This window comes from Oryzias melastigma, linkage group LG4 (assembly GCF_002922805.2).
Source record: "Oryzias melastigma strain HK-1 linkage group LG4, ASM292280v2, whole genome shotgun sequence".
NCBI lineage: Eukaryota > Metazoa > Chordata > Actinopteri > Beloniformes > Adrianichthyidae > Oryzias > Oryzias melastigma.
Genome location: NC_050515.1, coordinates 18154041 through 18168056, shown reverse-complemented (window position 1 = coordinate 18168056; position 14016 = coordinate 18154041). Strand labels below are relative to the sequence as shown.

General features: G+C 38.6%; 1 long non-coding RNA gene across 1 annotated transcript in view; it reads left to right on the top strand.

Annotated features, from left to right (window-relative positions):
* The window catches only part of LOC112150501, a 78634-nt gene that overhangs the window by 24357 nt on the left and 40261 nt on the right, over positions 1 to 14016 (top strand). Inside the window, exon 2 of the long non-coding RNA XR_002919969.2 lies at positions 12674 to 12976. This is a non-coding gene — a long non-coding RNA (uncharacterized LOC112150501). The remainder of the gene's footprint in view (positions 1 to 12673; positions 12977 to 14016) is intronic.

The following is a 14016-nucleotide window of genomic DNA, read 5'->3' as shown; positions in this document are numbered from 1 at the left end:
TCACATTAAACTAAAATAATCTAAACTTTTTAATATGACTAAACTATGTTTGGAAAACCTTTTTTTGTACCTTAATTAGCATTGCTGTCAAGAAAATACACTGTTTACAGATAAAGAAAGAGTGTCTTGTTTAGTGGTGACATTTTGAGGTTAGTTCACCTTTTTTGTTTTTGCCTCCTTGTTGAATTTGTCTTGTAACCAGCAGCTGAACAGACAAATTAAGATGCAACAAAGCAAACCTCAAATATTGTGTGAGAAGTGTCGGTTTCTCAGGCAAACATGACAACACCAAACTGTTAGAGTAAATAGATAGTTATGTATGTTTGGGTAGGTTATATGCAAGTAGTTCTTGAACTACATCTGAAATTTTAGAAATACTTGCTCAGAACTTGTTTTGTAGTTTTTGTGAGTACATTTATTCAAATGACCTTTCTACATGAACTTAATTGAACCAGATGATGCATAACTTTGAAGTTATTTCTATTTTAAAATATCAATTAGCAAAATTATTCATAGGAGACAATAATAGTTTTAAAAGAGATAAAATACAATGACTAAACTCATATGATGCATGAATCTGGCTCTGTTCATTTCCTCTAATATTTCATGTACCTGTATGCTCCATGTGCTTTCATGCATGTAAATACCAGGGGACAGTCCTGGTATGTAATCCATGTGGAGCCATTTCCGTGCACACCATCCAAGTCCATTACAGAGGTTTGACTCTGCCACACTCATCCACAAACCTGGATTGACATCACACGTGTCCTCTTTCTCTCTCCTCTAATCAGATATCAAACTCATGCACTTTGTCAGAAGACATGCCAGCATACTCTCAGTGTGGACCACTGCAATCCGTGTGTGTTTCTGCCAAAGCTTAAGTCTTCCTGCTTTTCCTGTTGCCCCAGTGCACCTACCCCAATGGCCAGGGCTTAAACACTCTCCTACCCGCCCCCCCGAAATACAAAATCTGGTGAACATGAAAGTGTACCTTTTGCTTTTGTTTCTGGCCTCAACATTTAATGTCACTTAGATTAAGGTCTTTGGTTGCATCAAGAAGTCTGGGCAGTAATTTTGTACATTTAGAGAAATAATTTACAGAGTATTTTTAAACCAATCATACATGCAATATAATATTAAACTGTTTACTTAGCTGACAATGCAACAAGATTTATCATGTTTATGTCACGTTTTACACATTTTATAATAAATGCCTAGAGAGAGGGTTAGTCTTCTTTGACCCATTCCAACTCAACCTAAAAAAATGTATTTTTGGTGTTTATAACATGTTCTTATAACATTTTCTCATGGTGGAGGACATACATCAAGAAATTTAAGATTAAAACTGTGTTTCTGAGTATTTATTTAATCAAATTGTGGTGAATCAGAACCAGATGAAAAAATGCAGTTGGAAAGGCTTGTAGCTGCTATACACAAACTGCAATCGGCAGGCCAGCTTCCTGCTCCACTCCATTCCAATGCATCCGCTTGTAGACAAACAGATTCATGGACGTCTTTGTTTTCCTAATCTGAGCTGAGATCTGGCTCAAAACTGTACGAATGAATAGCTCCAACATTGCTCACCATTTTTTGTTGCACTGCTAATGTGTGGTTGTGAGGGGCTAAAAGTTAGCAGGAGCGAGTGTTAACAAAGGAATGATGGGTAATGAGAGCAGAGTTGCCCCCAATGATCCCGCCAACAACTCAGAGGCACATTTTTGACGAACTACTGCTGCTCTGCAGAAACTATGTCCCAAAAAACAACACAGGTTTTTTTTAATATTATTATTTTGCCTAAAAGTGCATAACAACCACTTGGAATGCTTTTAAAATACATCGAAAGACAATATCTCTGTTTGATACGCTATGACTGATAGGTTTTAAGCTCTTCAGGTAGAAAGCTACTGGAACCAAACAGGTTAACTGTGCTTTTTGGTTGCTATAAGGCAAACACATGGACGCAGCTTCTGACTTCTTGAAAATCTGCTGCAATTGAGGTTGCTTTTAAATCTCAGTTGAAAATTCTATTTTCCTGTCTTTATTTTTATTAGTCCAAGATGCTACTTTCTGTGACTTTGAAAAATACTTAGTATTAGCTCTGTGAATATAACATATTTGCCTTGCAAAACAAAAAAAATAACACAAGCTACCACATCTAAAGATGTTCAGAGTTAAAAACTCGAAAAAAAAAAAGTTCAAAAGATTTTACAATATATAAAACACTACAACCAGATAGTGTGGAACAACATACTTTAATGTATCTAGTAATTAGTAATGAATCTTCCAAAAATTCCAATGGTTAAAATGTTAATTTGAATACGGTTTGCGTTATTGCATTTTGTTTAACATTGAAGTCAAACTTTATTACATGTCACATCTGCTCTGATAATTGAGTGCAACAAGATGAAATTCAAGTATGGAAACGTTTTTAAATGTGTTGCATCAGTCTCACACATACGGGTAAACAAATGCATGTGTATGTGCAGGCATGTGTGAAGGTATCATCGCTCAGTAACAGCTAGCTAACAGCTAAATGACTCTCCACACTTCATTAATGGCGACGAGGTGAGCTGCTCATCTCTTTATTGTTAGCTAGCTCTAAGCTGCAATAATCCCAAACAAAGAGCCGGGGCCTCGCAGCAGCCGGTGTGGATTAGACCGCTTTCTAGAAACATGTGAGAGCGATTCATTCTCATTCAAATTGGCCTGTAAACAAAACCAGCGGTAGCTGTGAGATAGACGAGGGGAGAGAGATCAGTGTATGATGGAGCGACTGTGAAATATCCTATATGTGTACATGTGTAATATAGCTCTTCATGTTTATTCCTCTAACTTTTGAGATCCTTGTTGAAAACTTTCACTTCTCCAAACAACAGCAAATGTTTGTTACTTGTACTGAGTTATAAAAATACCAATATTCCGGTTTTATTAGAGTTACAAAAAAAATCTCTGCGGTCATTGATCATTGAGACTTTGAGCAACTGAGTTTTTCAAGCTTGTAGGGATAACATCAAAAAAGAAGTAGAATACAATATACTCCACCATAAACTGACGGTTTTCCAACAACAGCCTTATACGTGTGTTTTATCAAGCTTGGCGTCGAATAGTGTGTTTGTTGGATTGTCCTGCACAGAGTCCAGAGAGAGGACTTGTGTTTGGGCGTGGTGTGAAGATTAGATACTAAAAGCTAAAGTTTTATTGCTATGTTTGCAATGTCTGGAAGTCTTTTAAGTCCTCAAAGTGTTTTGAGAAAGAATGGTAAAATTACAAAGTAACAGAAGTTGTATTATCCAAACTTTATTAGGTATGTGTACAGCTGCATGTCTGAAATGCAAAAATGATATTTGGCCAATTAAATTTGGCCTGTTAGACAAAGCCAGACATATCTCCTATCTATCTTTTTATGAAGAATACAAATAGAATGACGATTTTTTTTTTCTTTTAAACTTTTACTTTGATTGAGTTTCAGACACATGAGAGAGAGTTTATGTAGAGATTAAAAGCAGAGGAAAAGTTTCTGAAATATTTAACACACAAGGTCAATTAAAGACCCACTCCAATGAAAATTGTGTTTTTTGTGTTTTTTTTTAACATGTTGTTGTGGCATTTTTCTCAAGATGGACAACATATATAAAGAAAATTGATCTTAAAATTAAATTTCCAAGTATTTCTTGATTCAAATTGTTGTGAATCAGATGCAGACAAAAAAAAAATTCAGTTGGAAAAAACCTGTAGAAGTAGCGCAAGTGCTACTATCTGTGAGCCACTAGCTCCCTGCTCAACTCTAGTCTAATTCACCCACTTGTAGACAACTAGATCTATGTACACTTTTGTTTTCCTCGTCTGAGCTGTGATCTGGCTCAAATCTATACAGCTGGATGGCTCAGCATTTCTGTTGTACCAGTAATGTTCGGTGGGTGGTGCAAGGGGCTGTAAGATAGTGTAAATGGATGATGAGGAAACGAAGGAAGGCTTACCCTGGGCTGCCACGGCAACCGTTAAAGCTCAGGTGTGATGCGGGAGCAGTCTAGCTACAGCAGATGACCATTTGGCTGCCGACCTCGCAAAACTCTGAACTCATGTGGGTTTAATGGGATAACCCACCATTTATTACAGTCTTAGTCATTAATAGCCACATCTTCACAAAAAGTGCTGTGACTCAGCTCCGCAGTCCAGCAAAATTTTGAACCCAACAAAACAAATTTGAAGCAGTGGAGAGGCCAGATCGCAGAGGTCAGACATGTTCGGATGCAGTGGAGGTTCCTCTCGCACTTTCGCGGTCACATCGGAGCCGGAACGGTTGCCGAGGAAGCCCAGGGTTATTCCATGCCAACAGTCTTCCTACAACTTAGAGGTCATTTTCAAATGAACTATAGCTGCTCTGCAGAAACTATGTCTTATAAAATGACACCGTTTTTTTTTTTTTTTTAATTTTGTGTAAACATGGAAGACAATGAGAATCCTTTTACCATGGGTTGGAGTGGAACTTTAAAAGAATGTTAAGAGTTTATTAATTTAAAACAAGGGACAATACACAACAGAACACTGATCATGTCAAACAGGAAAAGATTATAGCAAACTTGGCTAATTTTCACCTGTAATCCCTACGTAAAATAATGGAATTTTAACAGAGTGGGATGGTGTAATGAGTTAACCCGTTTTTTGTTTTTTTTTAAACAAACAGAACAAATTTATAGAAACAGAAAGGAGAATGCCAGATCAAGAAAATGCACAATAAAGCTCAGTATAACAGCAAACGTTTGCAGCACGTTTCTTTAAAGTCCCCTAATGACATTTTTTTAATTAAAAAAAAAAAAGTTCCCACTGGTGTATTAATTAGGATTATAGAGTTTTTAACCAAAATTACACAACCTAAATGTCTTAAAAAGCCATTATTCATGTTGATCTGAAGCCTCTGTTTCAAAAATCTCCTCTGAAGGGGCGTGGCTTTTGGAGCTGAGCTGAGCAGCCCCGCCCCTGATCCCCCCCAATCTGATTACCATAGCTCTTGTCTCTTGCTAGCGTAAATCTTCACCGCTGACCATATAAACACATCAAGCAATATCGAAATGTGCAGCCGTATGGTTTTGTGCTGGATGTCAGCTAGAACGAGGAAGTGAAGAGCTTCATGGACTGAACTTTCATTATTTACAATCCTTTACAACTGCGGTCAAATGAGCCGCCGGTCGCATTTCCGTGTTCACATCAAGAAGCTTTGTGGAGTTTTGCAGAGATTTTAACAGCGTTCGGAGCCCTGCAACGATAAGTATTGTATGAAACTCACTCAAAAAATCCAGTGACATCTGATTTGACCACGGAAATGCGAACGGCGCCTCATTTGACCGCTGTCAATAAGATGCCATCTTCTCTTCTAAGGCACCTGAGCTAGGCACACAAGCAGAGCCAGATGAGGGGGTTTAGAGCATGTGCAGCAGAGCTGTTGTGATGTAAAAATGGCTCATTAATTCAAACAGCCTGTCTGTGACAGTTTGATTGACAGCGATTTAAAAAGGAGAAATACTCAGAAATGTAAAAACAAAATTATTTCTCATTACATTTGTTCTTATATAAGAAAAATGCCATCGGATGGGGACTTTAAGAACTACTTCTGTTTACAGTTATGTTCTGGGTTGGAATCAAAAGTAAAAATACACATTTACATATTAAAATGATGTATGGTTTAAAACGTTTTTTTTTTTAATAGATATTTCAGGCAAAATGCCAGAAGCATATTTGTATGATGCCCAGCTCCACTGACACAAGCCCATACTGATGTTTTCATTGTGGTGAGAGTTCTGCTGCTTTGACCTTAATTATCAACGCTAACCACCTAAATGGGTCGTAACCCTCAGAAATGTCTGAATTTTTTTGCTTTATAGTCCCATTTCTGCAAAGGGTCCTCATAATGGCTCTTCAAGAGGTGATGGTCCCACAAGTGGATAAAGATGAGAGCTCAAACTCACACACACACACACATGCAGTAACGTGGTGCAGCAATCCAGTGAAGAACATCTATTTCACTTCCATTAACGTGTACTTATTCAACTTCAGTCATTATCAATTGATATTTAGCTTATCCTCAAATCACACTATGTTTATAAATCTAGTCCCTATAATCTGTTATCATCAGGACTATTGTTAGGTACTTGAAATGAAATGTTTGTCTCAAGAGAGTCTATGACTATAATAAAAATAATGTAATATAATAAAAGTCTACTTATACTCGCACAATATTTATCTCTGCATTTTTTATATCTTAATGGTCTTCTTATATGATCCTCAGAAAAGCTGTGATTTGTTATTTATTTTGTCTTTAGTTAGATTGTGTTTAGAAGGGTCATATGTTATTATAGTTTAAATTCTGGCTCACCTAAAGCCATTTTTTTTGCTAAAAAATGAAACTTTTTTTGTCATCAAAATATTTCAGGTTAGCTATGTCGCTTTATCCCAGTGTGTAGAATCATCAGGTAATGCCACACAGAAACGATATCTTGTGATCCCAGTACTGAATCATAACGGATGAATGTTGGTTGCACATTCCACTTCAGCTCCTCAATCTCCTCAGTCGGTTCAAATACTGAGCTCTCGTTCCAAACAAGCACGGTTTGAAAGGGCACTGCACTACAGCTGACAAATTTCCAGAATACTTTAAAAATACACGGTCAATGTAGAGTACACATGGATAAAGGGAAAAGCTCACAGCAATTTTTCAGAATGTAAATTATTGATCCATTGAGAAAAAAGAAAATTGTAATTTGTTTTTCCTGATGAGTAGTGTGATTAAGGTGCAGACAAGAAAATATTTTTTTCTACATTATAGCTAAAAATGTTAGACCTTAAAAGACTCAATTGTTAAGGTTGCAGTCATGACACTTCAAAGTGGTACAAAGGAACCTCTCAGCAAATGCAAGAGGGTGGCACCAGTATTAGCTGTGCCCTTGTGTTAGGATTTACTGAATTGATAAGTGACTATGTGTCCTTTTGGGTTTTCTTTTCACTTGATGGAAGGCTGTAAACTACATTCAAATTAGTTTAAGGCTCATTTTACTGCAGCTCCTACATCAGAATCCACACTAGCCTGTCATGATGAGAACTATCATTCTAATCTGATGATCAGTAATACCATAAGTCATCTCAGTTCAAATTTGTTTTTAAAGTTAGTTATTCATCCAGATAGTCAGTGGATATTAAGTTGATATATGTTTTAACGCTTAAATTTGACTGATATGAGCAACAGTTTTTCTGATGAACATCCAATTACCAAAGGCTCATTCTTCTTGGGTTTGATCATTATTAGCTGTCCATCAAGTGAACTGGAAAACCTTTTGTTGAAACTATGATTTGTAAATTAAGTGCAAATGTCTGGTCAAAATGATCATTTTGACATTACATTTTAGATTGAAGGCTGTAATTTTCTGGTTTATCAAGCCTCAAACAGCTTAAATATCTGACTTAAAAACTAGTAATTAAACAATGAGAGTCAGAAATCAACTTTTTTAATCGTTAACACAGATAAAATTCAGAAGTCTACCAAATGTTAATCAGCAGCCTGATGTGATGATTGGAGCCTTTCAGCACCAAGTGTCATGTGACTTTAATCTGAAATCTAACCCTTCACTCAAAAAATCTGGATGTCTGGTTCTTCACAAAATGACATTTAGCATAATCTGTGATTAGCATGTTGTGATATAGAAGATCTAGTTGCCTCACAGTGGTGTTTTTGCCCCAAACTATGAGACATAGCCTCTAAATCTCAATCAGGTGAGCTAGTTCAGTAACCAAAACAGAAAAAATACAGCCTCCTTTATCTGATTAAGATTATGAAAGACTAATCTCAAAGCAAAATAATCCCAACCTGTAAATACGAGATGTTTTCTTCTCTAATCTCATTGAATCAAAGCACAGCGCCGCTAAATAGGGATTAAGCTAAGTGTGGCTTTTAAGTCTCCTGTATTTATTTTTGCTACTATAAAATCTTTTAACAAGACTATGAGAGTGATGAGTTTTAAGCTCCACAAGCATAAGGGGAAAATCTAGGGACTTTGTTGAAAGGGAACAAAAACTAAAATTTAATAAAATTAATAATAGAGTTTACATTTATCAAAACACAATAAAGATGTAGGATAATGTCCCTAAGTTGGTCAAAGTATAATTTAGCATCACATGGACAATGTAGAGATCATTGAAATAAATGGATGTCTCCAAAAAATCTGCATAGAGAAAGAGGGAATTTGGCGATTCAAAAGATTCAAAAGAACCCTGACGAACTTAATTTGTTTTAAACAAATTATTCCCAAATAGAAGGTTGTCCATACTCATTTATTGTGATTTTTTTGGGCCAGTCTTTGATGATTTTCATAATCTTAGTTGGACATTTGTAACAAAACTGTACTTTTTATCAAAACTGATAAATAGGCAAAACAAAAAAAGCATGGCAGTTGCTGGAACACGGACTAGCAGGATGCTGAAGAGTTGATCCTTTGATTGATGGGTGAACATGAAATTAACTAAGTCTGTTTTGTTTTTTTCAGCTCTAACAGTTGACATAAATGCATAACCAAAGAGAAAAAACACGTTTCTACGTTTTTGATGACAGGAAATGCATCGTAAACATAGTAATGAGCACCAGAGTAAGAATGTCAGATCACAGTTTCTGAAAGTCTTGATTCTCTGAAGAATCTCACTTATCCTCGTGGTTGAGCCATAAGTCTCCTCGAGTTTCCTAAAAGCTTGAATCTCTGACGTGTTCTCATGTCAGTCTTTAGCTCTGACCAAATGTAGGGCTTGTCTCTCTGCGACAGGATTACATCACAACTGGAGCTGTCCAAATTTCAAGGACACTTCAATTGCAGCCAAAATGCGTGCACTGCCTTCGGATGTTCTCCGTTGGTGCTGTGTGTTTACCCTGTCTGTTTTCTTTCATGTATTGGAGGGAAAAAGTCATCAAAGTATGACGTCAGACTCATTTACTGGCACAACTTTTAAAGATCTCCCTCACTTCAAAATACTCCTTTAAAATGCCACCAATAAGTAATACTCACCAAGTATATGAACATGTGTGCAAAAATGCGCTTTAGAGTCATGTGATTAGTAACGTAATTAGAGAACTTTATCAGTGAACCCAGGCAATGGACTTTCAAAAGGGGGGCAACCACTGGAAACTTCCTGTGCTGCTCCGTTAAACTGTTAGCAGGGATTTCTAAATTAATGAGATCCAGTGCGGTGTGTTGTTCAGCAAATACCTGCTCGTACTTCCTTCTCTCCTGGGAACAAAAGGAGCCGGACTGACCAGAGCATTACAGCTCTGTAGGTGGTCAGCACTTTGGTATCTTCAAAGCCTTAATCCTCAACTTTCCAGCTTCTGTCCTGCACTTCTCAAATTTCCCCCCATGCTCACATTGAAGAAGATAAATTTGAAAATGATGTCTACATATGTTAAATTATGTTCAGACCGGCATTTTGAAGTCTGAACAGTTGTCTGTCCACATCCAAAGCTGAACGCGGCATCAAAGCTGTGCATTGGATGGTCACAGGCTGGTTTCTGGGCTGAATCTTCAATAGTGGAACCTTCAATTTGACACTCTGTGATCACATATGTGGAGCTGAGCTGATGTCAGGCTACAGAAAGACTGCACAAGAGGAAATACATTACCAAGTTGAGCCAACCAGGCTTTTTTTTTTTACACTTTTGCATAAAGAACTTTTTCTGTTTCAAAGTTTTGCAACATCAGAGCCTCTCTGTGATCGTCCGTTTTTAAGGATCACTTGTTTTGGGTTTAATTTCTTTAGTTGGTACTTTTTTTCATACAAGCCTCGTGTTGTGCAGCAGACAGATGGAAGTTTATTAACTGCTTTCATTTTTATCTTTGACACATCCGTGAGTTATTCTTCATGATATGTATGCAAAGAAAATCATTTCATCAATTTATTTTCTGATTTATTTTAAGGTGAAATCATAAATCTGTTCAGATCTTGTTTTCCAAAAAGCCTCCAGCAGTTTGTTGCCCAGCACAAAGAGCCGTTGGTACATCATGTTTGCAACTTTGAGATGGTAAAGTTTGAATCAGGATGGACGGATGAGAGGAAGGAAAGATGGTTTGAAAAGCAGACTTGAGCTAGCACTATTGGACACTCTCAATGTTGAGAACCTTGCCTGGACCTGAAAGGAGTTCTTCCACAATGCAGCTATCTCTGCTCAAGGACGAGTATATCAGTGCTAATGAATGTGTGTGTGCGGTAAAGTTTGTGCGTTTGCCGTGATTGACAGCTGGCTGGCTGCATCTCCTTCAACCAGGGCCTCCCTTTTCAATGAGTACTGTGTCAATGTGTCTGCATCTAACACACACACAGTCGCACAAAGGGAGAAAAGCTCGCTGCGGTTCTCCCATCAGGCCGAGCTGCAGGAAACACACAAAACAGAAGCTGCAAATGTGACCGCTCTCATGCATATGGAAATGTTAGCGTGTACATTTGTGTAAGCGTCTCTGAGAGCATAAATGTGTGAGTGGACGTTTGTTGTGCGCATATGTGTCAACAGGCAGCCTCTGTGTGAAGCACATTAGCATGCAGTGATGATGCCGGCCTTTTCTAAATGTTCTCGTGGTGCCAGCGGACTTTCTCTCCCTCTCTCTTTGCTTTTTTCAAACATGCTATCACATTCGCCGGCCTGTGCGGATGGGTTTATAATTAAAAGTGCTCCAGCTGTCTAATAGGAGCGGCATAGCTGTGATTTAGACTGTGCGCTACAGATTGATCAGATAAAGTCAAAGAGTCGTATTTCGTTATTGCCGAACTCATTCACACTGAAAAGTGCTGATCTTCTCTCTGTCTGTCTGTCTGTGCTGCTTTTCTTTTCCACTGTTCCACCTGTTAACTTCTCCATATGCTTTAGTTTAAAGTTAATTCTCTCACACTGTCTCCTGTTTGAATAGCTGCATGGGGCACATCTATGAGCTTCAGTTCTGCTGAGTTGAAAAACAGTGTTCTAGAAATGCTAAATGCCTCACTGTGCATCAGCAAAAGGCTTTTATTTGGAAAGCAAGATATGTTGTTTCTTCTACATTTTCATTAAAAAGAGCAATTAATGATCTTTATTATTTCAGTTCTAAAATGTGTTAGACCTCATGCTTCTTAAATGAAACATTTTAGAGAGTTTTATCAAAAAAGCATCAGATTGTGTGGAAGATTTTGCCTTTTTTCGTTTAGGAAAATGTCTCATAATAAGTTAGATCGGTAAAATGTTTAAACAAAATTGAACAAACACTTTTATGTTTGTTTTTTGATTGTTTTTATAAAGTTTAGAGGGGAAGAAATGTCTCCTGTTTGTCTCTGTGTTACAGAGTTTAGCTCTCCTCTCCTCACTTTCCAATCATCCATTATTCCTGCCTTCATCCAGCTCGCTCTCTCCTCTCTCTTTCCTTCTATTCATCTCTTTTTCTCCGCTCTCCTCGTCCCTTCATCTCATGCGTCTTTCTTCTCCCGCTGCCCTCCACCCTCAATCCCTGTGATGGACAAGGTGTCCTCACCTTGTAACGATCAGTGGCATCCAATATGTTTGCCTTGGGATCATCCCCTGTGTGTCCATTGTGTGTCTGTTAAATGCTTTATTGATTAGCCCTGAGTTAATTACGAATTACATCAACTGCCGACCGACTGAGGTGGCTCCCACACGACTCTGGGATCCGTCCTGGAGGGGGTGATACATGTTGACTGCACACACATTCACTCACAGCTGCAGGCGCGCAACTCAACCTTAGCAGGTTACATTAGTCACCCTCATTCCCCCTATTAACACCCCTGCATTTATGACATTTCACAGTGCCTTATCAGCGTTTTAAGGGCATGCAATATATATTCTGAGCAATTGTAGTGAGAAGGGTAGAATTAGAAACAGGGGCTGTCTGCAGGAGTCTCTGCATATATGCTCTCGATGAAGGTTTAATTCTGTGGAGCACAACTTGACACACCCAATGCAGAATTATGAGACTGTGCTAAATCCACCGCAGACCTCTGGGGACTAATGTATTCTGGATTTAAGCTCTATTGTGAAATCCATAACATGCCTGCACCTGACCTGCCCTCCAGAGCCCCAAACAACCACCACGACTCTGACTGCAGGCAAAGTCAAATAATAATAATAATCATAATAATAATAATAATAATAATAAAGTAGCTACCATTGGCTGACACAATTTTTTACTTTTTTTCTCCTTTTCATCCCGTTTCGGTTTCTCTTTGACATTGCCGTGTACTTTGTAAAAGAAAAAGGAGCGAAAAAAAATCTTTATCAAATCCCCATTCTGAGGCTTTCAATAAGGCAGGCCATTACCTCACTGGCGCTTTTGTTCGGCCTATACAAGAGAGAACAAAATGGTTATTCAGGAGGACGCTTTAGATTTTTATTGTGGGCTCGCTATTCACAAAGAGCACCGTTATTGTATTAAAAAGAACCATCTGTGACAGAAACAATGGCTTCAAATTATCTGTGAATACCCAGTGAACAAAATATAAAGCTTTTTTCCTGCTCATTATGTGGGCTAAGCTAGGGGGTGGAAGATAGGAGAGGCATAGACTTTGCTATAACTGACTTTTGTTGTTCTTGCTTGCATTCTTCTTTTTAAATCGGCCCCCTTTTCACATTGTGTGTCGCCATAAACGGCTTTTCTTGTTGCAGGGCGAGCGGAGAGAAGACAGCGGAGCTGCAGACAGGCAGCGGGGCTGCACGCGCGGCGCGGTGCGGCGCAGCGCTGCGCCCGGACCAGAGGCGCGACTGTCGGCTGGAGAGCGCGCAGACTACCGGGGCTATGGAGCGCAGCTGTGCGCGGATGGGAGCCGGTGCCGGGAGCGCTAACCCCAGACTGACCGACACCGCCTGTTCGGATGAAGAGAAAGTCGGATATAGAGGAGTTAGGGACGCGCATCCTGTTTAGAATTTCTGCCGAGGAAGACGAGAAGAGGACAACTCCCAAAACTGGCAGTAAGTTGAAGTGCGGTGGAGAGGAGAAGCCCTGCGTGTGTCGGTGTGTGCGTGCGTGAGCGTGTGTTGGATCCGGTGTGTGCGTAAAACACGCAGTGTTGTGGAATGACACCGTATGGCATCTGGAAGTTGACTGTCGGAGTTGCCGGCCGGTTTGTTTCCAGTAAACAATATTTACTTTATTTTATTTTTTGTTTCGATTGAACATAATCTATATTCCTCTTTCAGTTTTCAATCTTATCAAGTCAAACAGAGGCTGAAAAAAAACCAACTCATATTAGGACATTTAAGAGCCGCTTTTATTGGCCAATTTAATTAATTGCATGTCATCATAAATTTATTTTTAAACAGTTTTCCCGCTTTATGGGCTATTTTCTCCGTCATAATTCTGCACTGGAAAAATTCATTATGGCCTTCTGTGATTAACGTCATCTCGTTAATTTAACAATGGTGTTACAAGCGCACGCTTAATTAAGAAAACGCATTTGTAATTCGTTTTAGTTGACATTTTTTCTGCTTGGACCTATATTTTTAAAGACATAAAAGGAAAAAAATACTATTAAATCAGAACCTCACAATGTTTGTCTAATTTTTGTTCATAAGAAGAACAGTTTGGTTGTCTATTAAGATAATTAGGTTAATTAAATGTCATCTTTTTTCCATTTTACTAATAAAAATTGACTTATTATTGTTGAAGTATTTTCTGCGCTGAGTCTTCAGCCCGTGCTACGGCCCCTAGTGGCTGCAAACACGTCAATATTCCCCGAAGTTTTTTATCTGCGCGCCTTTCTGATTTTCTTCAAGTTTTGGTTTTTGGAGCCCGTGCACTTACCTCCAAAAGCAGCAGCGAGCTCAGAATTGCATATTTTTGCTCAAAACCTTTATTTTTATCCTTGCATTATTTGCACAGTCTACTTACATTTCTGCAAGTGCAAACCAGTATTTGGATGTCACAGCATGCCGCTCGTTGTATGTTTGCAGGATCCATCCCAACCTGGTGTAGCGGGGGGCTTACAAGTGGTCCGAGGGAGCCGCCCCAC